At 39.2% G+C, this 9625-nt stretch overlaps 1 long non-coding RNA gene across 1 annotated transcript; it reads left to right on the forward strand.

The window, feature by feature from the left end:
• The first annotated feature begins 475 nt into the window (after positions 1–475).
• On the forward strand, positions 476–9625 carry LOC147478832 (uncharacterized). The gene is made up of 2 exons (XR_015209104.1): positions 476–859; positions 9090–9625. It is a non-coding gene; the product is annotated as an uncharacterized LOC147478832 (long non-coding RNA).

Genomic DNA, 9625 nt, shown 5'->3' on the forward strand with positions numbered 1-9625 from the left:
TAATCATGAAATTTAACATTCTGATCAAGAAATCTCATAATATTATTTAAAAAAATCAAACAACTTAACACCCTTTGCGAATTACAATCACGAGAAAAGAGTATTCTATATATTGAAACTAAAAAAAATGCATCTTACGAATTTAGTTGAGATTTAGTACAATTTTTTATAGCACGTACTATGTCATACAGTTCCTCGTTTTTTATTTAAATACTAGTCTCTTTTGTACGTGTTTTCGCCACGTTAACAATTTCTGATTTTATTTTATTTTTCATTGATTTCTGAACGTGAAACTACCATTTTACCCTTGCAAAAGACAAAATAAAAAAATAAAACAAACAAATGGCATGAGCTGTAATATTTGTATTTGGAAAAAGATAAAATTGGATAAAAAAATTAATGGCGTGATGAATTCACTGTTGAAGCCCTCGTTTTCTTTAAAGAAGTTAGATATTGTTCAACAAACTAAGTCCATCCCCAAGCCCAATCCGAAGCCCACTACATCACTGGTAATCTCGTAATTACCCACACTACCCAAGTCCATTTCTAAACACTCCACACTATATAAACAACTCTCCTCTCAAAACCCTTTCTCCAACATCTCTCTACAAGCCGCATCCTCAAAACCCTAAAAATGGGACCCGCCCGTTTCCGTTCACTCGACTTCGGTGAACGTAACGGTTACCTAAAAGGAGTAGTTTCACGATACGGGTCGTGGGGCTCCATTAGCCCGAGTAACATTCCGTCACCCGTTTAGATATAAGCATCAGAAAGAAGTGTTTGTTGCTGCTGAAGGAGCTGTTGTTTGTAATGTGGAACATCATGTATGTTGGTGATAGTCGGGTGGTGGAACCAGCAGGTATAATAGTAAATAACCCGTCTTTTTATTTTTTATGTGATGGGCAATTTTGTTATTTGGTGACATGTTTGCATTTTGTGTGTGTGTGTTTTTTTTTATGATGTTGGGGGTGTTTTATGTGATGGGTAAAAATATGTATTTTTTCATTTGTATGAAAAATGAAATATATGGCTTAGTAATTGAGTTTAGAGTGATTTAGTTAGTATTTGAGAGCATGAGTTTTATTCTTTTGTTGTGGGTAATGTTTATATCTGTGTGGCTGTGTTGGGGTGAGTTGTTTTAGTTTCATTTTTACTGGGTGAAACTTTGTTTTATATACATTTCTTTACTTTTTGGGGATTTAGTATGCCATATGCGTTAGTTTACATGCGTTCATATATATATATTTGGTTTATATTAGACATACCAAGCATTGTTAGAATAATAGATTTATGATTTATTGTAGTTATGATTTTGGATTTGGCATATTGATATTAGAATAATGTGTCAACAAATTTTTTTATCAATAAGCAATTTCTCGAGTTGTTGTTTCTGTTCATAGCATAAATGCTTTTTTAAAAGGCATAACTTTTTTTTTTGATAAATTCAAAACAACATAATCATTTTCTGTTTATGACGAACACAAAACCTTATCATGTGTACTCATTATCGTTTATAAAAGATATATGAACCAACTGTTGGCCATTAATGGTTTTGAGTCACAAGGACCCAAAATGTGTCCAAATATATAGTATGAAGCGATAACATTGGTTATAACTCACAAGGACCATTGTTTAGAGGTAGCAGCAATTGTACTGTTAATATTTAGTTAGAAAAGTCCACAAAGGATGATTGCCCTGCTACATTACTGGCCGGTTTACTTCGTGTTGGAGTATTGTACATCCATTAGTACTAAAAACTAGTGAGTGAGCAAGCCTCTTAATCATGGTAAGTGTGCCTGTGGTGTTGCAACTGGTTATGCTTTAAGTAGCCTTTGTTGTCTTTGTAACTCACTTGGAGTATCAAAATTGCCCCCTTAATTGATGTTCGCTTCATCTCAACTCCTAAGCACTGATTTGTTGAACCTTTTTTTGGGGCAATTTGGTGTTTTTAGTATGTACTTTTACTGTCAATAAAGGTTGCTTTTGCCACGCCACTGGCCAGTTTATTTCGTGTTGGAATCTTGTGCATCCATTAGTACTAAAAACTAGTGGGTGGATAGGCCTCTGACCCATGGTAAGTGTGCGGTGGTGTAGCAACATGCTATGCTTTAAGTAGCCTTTGTTGTCTTTGTAACTGACTTGGAGTATCAAAATTGCCCCTCTTTTCAGCTCAAGTCATGAGTGCTGATTTGTTGACCTTTTTTTGGGGCAATTTGGTGTTTTTAGTATGTACTTTTACTGTCAATAAAGGTTGCGTTTGCCACGCCACAGGCCAGTTTATTTCGTGTTGGAATCTTGTGCATCCATTAGTACTAAAAACTAGTGAGTGAGCAGGCCTCTTACACATGGTAAGTGTGCCTGTGGTGTTGCAACTGGTTATGCTTTAAGTAGCCTTTGTTGTCTTTGTAACTGACTTGGAGTATCAAAATTGCCCCCTTAATTGATGTTCTTTTCAGCTCAAGTCATGAGTGCTGATTTGTCGAACCTTTTTTTGGGGCAATTTGGTGTTTTTAGTATGTTCTTTTAATGTCAGTAAAGGTTGCTTTTGCCATGCCACAGGCCAGTTTATTTTGTGTTGGAATCTTGTACATCCATTAGTACTAAAAACTAGTGGGTGGACAGGGCTTTGACCCATGGTAAGTATGCCGATGGTGTAGCAACAGGCTATGCTTTAAGTAGCCTTTGTTGTCTTTGTAATTGACTTGGAGTATCAAAATTGCCCCCTTAATCGATGTTCTTTTCAGCTCAAGTCATGAGTGCTGATTTGTCGAACCTTTTTTTGGGGCAATTTGGTGTTTTTAGTATGTTCTTTTAATGTCAGTAAAGGTTGCTTTTGCCATGCCACAGGCCAGTTTATTTTGTGTTGGAATCTTGTACATCCATTAGTACTAAAAACTAGTGGGTGGACAGGGCTTTGACCCATGGTAAGTATGCCGATGGTGTAGCAACAGGCTATGCTTTAAGTAGCCTTTGTAACTGACTTGGAGTATCAAAATTGCCCCATTAATCGATGTTCTTTTCAGCTCAAGTCATGAGTGCTGATTTGTTGAACCTTTTTTTGGGGCAATTTGGTGTTTTTAGTATGTACTTTTACTGTCAATAAAGGTTGCGTTTGCCACGCCACAGGCCAGTTTATTTCGTGTTGGAATCTTGTGCATCCATTAGTACTAAAAACTAGTGAGTGAGCAGGCCTCTTACACATGGTAAGTGTGCCTGTGGTGTTGCAACTGGTTATGCTTTAAGTAGCCTTTGTTGTCTTTGCAACTGACTTGGAGTATCAAAATTGCCCCTTTCATAGGTGTTCGCTTCAATTCAACTCCTAAGCACTGATTTGTCGAACTTTTTTTGGGGCAATTTGGTGTGTTTAGTATGTACTTTTAATGTCAATAAAGGTTGCTTTTGCCACGCCACATGCCAGTTTATTTCGTGTTGGATTCTTGTGCATCCATTAGTACTAAAAACTAGTGGGTGGATAGGCCTCTGACCCATGGTAAGTGTGCTGATGGTGTAGCAATAGGCTATTCTTTAAGTAGCCTTTGTTGTCTTTGTATTGTAACTGACTTGGAGTATCAAAATTGCCCCCTTAATAGGTGTTCGCTTCATCTCAACTCATAAGCACTGATTTGTTGAACTTTTTTTTGGGGCAATTTGGTGTTTTAGTATGTACTTTTACTGTCAATAAAGGTTGCTTTTGCCACTCCACAGGCCAGTTTATTTCGTGTTGGAATCTTGTGCATCCATTAGTACTAAAAACTAGTGGGTGGACAGGCCTCTGACCCATGGTAAGTGTGCTGATGATGTAGCAACAGGCTATGCTTTAAGTAGCCTTTGTTGTCTTTTTAACTAAGTTGGAGTATCAAAATTGCCCCCTTAATCAATGTTCTTTTCAGCTCAAGTCATGAGTGCTGATTTGTTGAACCTTTTTTTGGGGCAATTTGGTGTTTTTAGTATGTACTGTTACTGTCAATAAAGGTTGCTTTTGCCACGCCACAGGCCAGTTTATTTCGTGTTGGAATCTTGTGCATCCATTAGTACTAAAAACTAGTGAGTGAGCAAGCCTCTTACCCATGGTAAGTGTGCCTGTGGTGTTGCAACTGGTTATGCTTTAAGTAGCCTTTGTTGTCTTTGCAACTGACCTGGAGTATCAAAATTGCTCCCTTCATAGGTGTTCGCTTCATCTCAACTCCTAAGCACTGATTTGTTGAACTTTTTTTTGGGGCAATTTGGTGTTTTTAGTATGCACTTTTAATGTCAATAAACGTTGCTTTTGCCATGCCACATGCTAGTTTATTTCGTGTTGCATCTATTAGTACTAAAAACTAGTGAGTGGACAGGCCTCTGACCCATGGTAAGTATGCTGATGGTGTAGCAACAGGCTATGCTTTAAGTAGCCTTTGTAACTGACTTGGAGTATCAAAATTGCCCCCTTAATCGGTGTTCTTTTCAGCTCAAGTCATGAGCACTGATTTGTTGAACCTTTTTTTAGGGCAATTTAGTGTTTTTAGTAATGACTTTTAATGTCAATAATGGTTGCTTTTGACATGCCACAGGCCAGTTTATTTTGTGTTGGAATCTTGTGCATCCATTAGTACTAAAAACTAGTGGGTGGACAGGCCTCTGACCCATGGTAAGTATGCTGATGGTGTAGCAACAGGCTATGCTTTAAGTAGCCTTTGTTGTCTTTGTAACTGACTTGAAGTATCAAAATTGCCCCCTTAATCGGTGTTCTTGAGCACTGATTTGTTGAACCTTTTTTTGGGGCAATTTAGTGTTTTTAGTAATGACTTTTAATGTCAATAAAGGTTGCTTTTGCCATGCCACAGGCCAGTTTATTTTTTGTTGGAATCTTGTGCATCCATTAGTACTAAAAACTAGTGGGTGGACAAGCTCTGACCCATGGTAAGTGTGCCGATGGTGTAGCAACAGGCTATGCTTTAAGCAGCCTTTGTTGTCTTTGTAACTGACTTGGAGTATCAAAGTTGCCCCCTTACTCGATGTTCTTTTCAGCTCAAGTCATGAGTGCTTATTTGTTGAAACCTTTTCGGGAGCAGTTTTATGATTTTAGTATTTACTGTGAATGTCAATAAAGGTTGCTTTTGCCATGCCATAGGCCGGTTTACTTCGTTTTGCAGTCTTGTTCACCCATTAGTACTAAAAACTAGTGGGTGAGAATGCCTCCGACCCGTGGTAAGTATGCCCATGCTGTAGCAACAGACTATGCTTTAAGTAGCTTTTGTTGTTTTTGCAACGGAAAATAATATTATCAAAATTTACCCCTTAATTGGTGTTCTCTTCAGCCCAAGTCATGAGTGCTGATTTGTTGAACCCTTTTCAGAGGGGAGTTTGGTACTTTTAAAATTTTACTTTGAACGACAATAAAGGTTGCTTTTGCCATGCCACAGGCCGGTTTACTTAGTCTTGGAGTCTTGTTCATCCATTAGTACTAAAAACTAGTGCGTGAGCAGGCCTCTGATCCATGGTAAGTGTGCCCATGGTGTAGCAACTGAGTGCTTTAAGTAGCCTTTGTTGTCTTTGCAACTGACTTGTGGTATCAAAATCGCCCCCATTGGTGTTTGCTACAGCTCAAATCCTATGCACGGATTTGTTGAACCTTCTGGTGGCAATTTGGTGCTTTTACTTTGAATGTCAATAAAGGTTGCTTTTTCCACGCCACAGCCTGTATTACTTTGTGTTAGGAACTTGTGCAATCATCAGTTCTAAAAACTAGTGGGTGGGTAGGCCTCTAACCCGTGGGAAGCTTTTGGTATGGCAAAAGGCTATGCTTCGAGTCGCCTTTGTTGTCTTTGCATTTGACTTGGTGGGGTATCAAAAATGTCCGCTTAGGTGTTTGCTTCAGCTTAAGTTTTGAGCACTGATTTGTTGAACCCTTTTTGGGGGGCAATTTTTTACTTTTAGATTCTACTTTGAAATTGTTATGTGGGTAAAGGTTGCTTCCGCTAGGTCATAGACCGGTTTACTCTCTGCCATTCTTGTGCATCCATTAGTGATATGAAGTTGTAGGTGTACCCATGGTGTAGCAAAGGCTATTTAGTAGCCTTGGTTGGCTTTTTAAATGATTGGGTGAAGCACCAAATTTTTGCCAAATATTTATTTATTTTAGCTTGAATAGTTAAATCTTGACCTCTAATTTATAAAGCCTATGTGGTGGAAATTTTGTACTTTTACCATTTAATATGAAAAGTCAACAAAGACTGATTGGGCGTATGCTTTTGTGATGCTGCATGCGGGGTTACTTTGTGCTGGAGTCTCGTACATCCATTAGTACTTAACACTAGTGATTGCCCAAGCCTTTGGCCCATGGTAAATTGCCCATGGTGTAGAGAAGGCTGTGCTTGAGCAGTGTTTGTTGCCTTTTCAACTGACTGCGTGAAGTATCAAAGTTGCTCCTCAAACTGTTAGTCTTGGGTATGGCATTGGTTATAACTAACATTGGTTATAACTCACAAGGACCATTGTTTAGAGGTAGCAGCAATTGTACTGTTAATATTTAGTTAGAAAAGTCCACAAAGGATGATTGTCCCGCTACATTACTGGCCGGTTTACTTCGTGTTGGAGTATTGTACATCCATTAGTACTAAAAACTAGTGAGTGAGCAAGCCTCTTAACCATGGTAAGTGTGCCTGTGGTGTTGCAACTGGTTATGCTTTAAGTAGCCTTTGTTGTCTTTGTAACTCACTTGGAGTATCAAAATTGCTCCCTTCATAGGTGTTCGTTTCATCTCAACTCCTAAGCACTGATTTGTTGAACTTTTTTTTGGGGCAATTTGGTGTTTTTAGTATGCACTTTTAATGTCAATAAACGTTGCTTTTGCCATGCCACATGCCAGTTTATTTCATGTTGCATCTATTAGTACTAAAAACTAGTGGGCGGACAGGCCTCTGACCCATGGTAAGTATGCTGATGGTGTAGCAACAGGCTATGCTTTAAGTAGCCTTTGTTGTCTTTGTAACTGACTTGGAGTATCAAAATTGCCCCCTTAATCGGTGTTCTTTTCAGCTCAAGTCATGAGCACTGATTTGTTGAACCTTTTTTTAGGGCAATTTAGTGTTTTTAGTAATGACTTTTAATGTAAATAATGGTTGCTTTTGACATGCCACAGGTCAGTTTATTTTGTGTTGGAATCTTGTGCATCCATTAGTACTAAAAACTAGTGGGTGGACAGGCCTCTGACCCATGGTAAGTATGCTGATGGTGTAGCAACAGGCTATGCTTTAAGTAGCCTTTGTTGTCTTTGTAACTGACTTGGAGTATCAAAATTGCCCCCTTAATCGGTGTTCTTGAGCACTGATTTGTTGAACCTTTTTTTGGGGCAATTTAGTGTTTTTAGTAATGACTTTTAATGTCAATAAAGGTTGCTTTTGCCATGCCACAGGCCAGTTTATTTTGTGTTGGAATCTTGTGCATCCATTAGTACTAAAAACTAGTGGGTGGACAAGCTCTGACCCATGGTAAGTGTGCCGATGGTGTAGCAACAGGCTATGCTTTAAGCAGCCTTTGTTGTCTTTGTAACTGACTTGGAGTATCAAAATTGCCCCCTTACTCAATGTTCTTTTCAGCTCAAGTCATGAGTGCTTATTTGTTGAAGCCTTTTCGGGAGCAGTTTTGTGATTTTAGTATTTACTGTGAATGTCAATAAAGGTTGCTTTTGCCATGCCATAGGCCAGTTTACTTCGTTTTGCAGTCTTGTTCACCCATTTGTACTAAAAACTAGTGGGTGAGAATGAATCCGACCCGTGGTAAGTATGCCCATGGTGTAGCAACAGACTATGCTTTAAGTAGCTTTTGTTGTTTTTGCAACTGAATAATATTATCAAAATTTGCCCCTTAATTGGTGTTCTCTTCAGCCCAAGTCATGAGTGCTGATTTGTTGAACCCTTTTCAGAGGGGAGTTTGGTACTTTTAAAATTTTACTTTGAACGACAATAAAGGTTGCTTTTGCCATGCCACAGGCCTGTTTACTTAGTCTTGGAGTCTTGTTCATCCATTAGTACTAAAAACTAGTGCGTGAGCAGGCCTCTGATCCATGGTAAGTGTGCCCATGGTGTAGCAACTGACTGCTTTAAGTAGCCTTTGTTGTCTTTGCAACTGACTTGTGGTATCAAAATCGCCCCCATTGGTGTTTGCGACAGCTCAAATCCTATGCACGGATTTGTTGAACCTTCTGGTGGCAATTTGGTGCTTTTACTTTGAATGTCAATAAAGGTTGCTTTTTCCACGCCACAGCCTGTATTACTTTGTGTTAGGAACTTGTGCAATCATCAGTGCTAAAAACTAGTGGGTGGGTAGGCCTCTAACCCGTGGGAAGCTTATGGTATGGCAAAAGGCTATGCTTCGAGTCGCCTTTGTTGTCTTTGCATTTGACTTGGTGGAGTATCAAAATTGTCCGCTTAGTAGGTGTTTGCTTGAGCTTAAGTTTTGAGCACTGATTTGTTGAACCCTTTTTGGGGGGCAATTTTTTACTTTTTAGATTCTACTTTGAAATTGTTATGTGGGTAAAGGTTGCTTCCGCTAGGTCATAGACCGGTTTACTTTCTGCCATTCTTGTGCATCCATTAGTGATATGAAGTTGTAGGTGTACCCATGGTGTAGCAAAGGCTATTTAGTAGCCTTGGTTGGCTTTTTAAATGATTGGGTGAAGCACCAAATTGTTGCCAAATATTTATTTATTTTAGCTTGAATAGTTAAATCTTGACCTCTAATTTATGAAGCCTATGTGGTGGAAATTTTGTACTTTTACCATTTAATATGAAAAGTCAACAAAGACTGATTAGGCTATGCTTTTGTGATGCTGCATGCGGGGTTACTTTGTGCTGGAGTCTCGTACATCCATTAGTACTTAACACTAGTGACTGCCCAAGCCTTTGGCCCATGGTAAATTGCCCATGGTGTAGAGAAGGCTGTGCTTGAGCAGTGTTTGTTGCCTTTTCAACTGACTGCGTGAAGTATCAAAGTTGCCCCTCAAACTGTTAGTCTTGGGTATGGCATCGTTGCATGCGTCCATGGCTACTGTTTACAAGGTTGGAGATGCTAATGGTTGGACTATTCCTGTTGTTGATTATTATAAAAAGTGGGCTGCTGACAAGACGTTTAAAGTTGGGGATGTTACCATAACGTGTTGGAGGTGTGCCAAAACGACTACGATACATGCAATGTGACTGCGGCACTTCAGACATACGAATTGGGCAATGACCCAATCACCCTCAGCAGGTCTGGCTACTTCTACTACCTCTGGTATTCCAGGCCACTGTCTTGCTGGCCAGAAGGTTGATATTAGAGTTGTTGACGACTCTTCCAATGCACCATCGCCACCACCTCGTCCTGCAGCTGTACCTTCTTCTCCTCCTAAGAACAATGGTGCTTCTGCTTCCATGGGTGTTCTTGAGGCAGATTTTGGTTTGGCCGTGTTGGCTGTAGCTCATTAAGGCTAGTTAGGAATTTCTACGCACTTTATTCAGTGTGTGGTATCTTGTCTAATAGTTTGGATTTTGAGTTTCTAGCGAGCAAGTCGATCGTTTCATTGTTGTTATTCTTGTCATGTAGACTACTAAGTCTTTTATGAATAGCTAGCCATTTTAATATTGAAAAAACCTGTTTATTATTTGTC

This window comes from Coptis chinensis, chromosome 9 (genome assembly GCF_015680905.1).
Source record: "Coptis chinensis isolate HL-2020 chromosome 9, ASM1568090v1, whole genome shotgun sequence".
Taxonomy (NCBI): Eukaryota; Viridiplantae; Streptophyta; class Magnoliopsida; order Ranunculales; family Ranunculaceae; genus Coptis; species Coptis chinensis.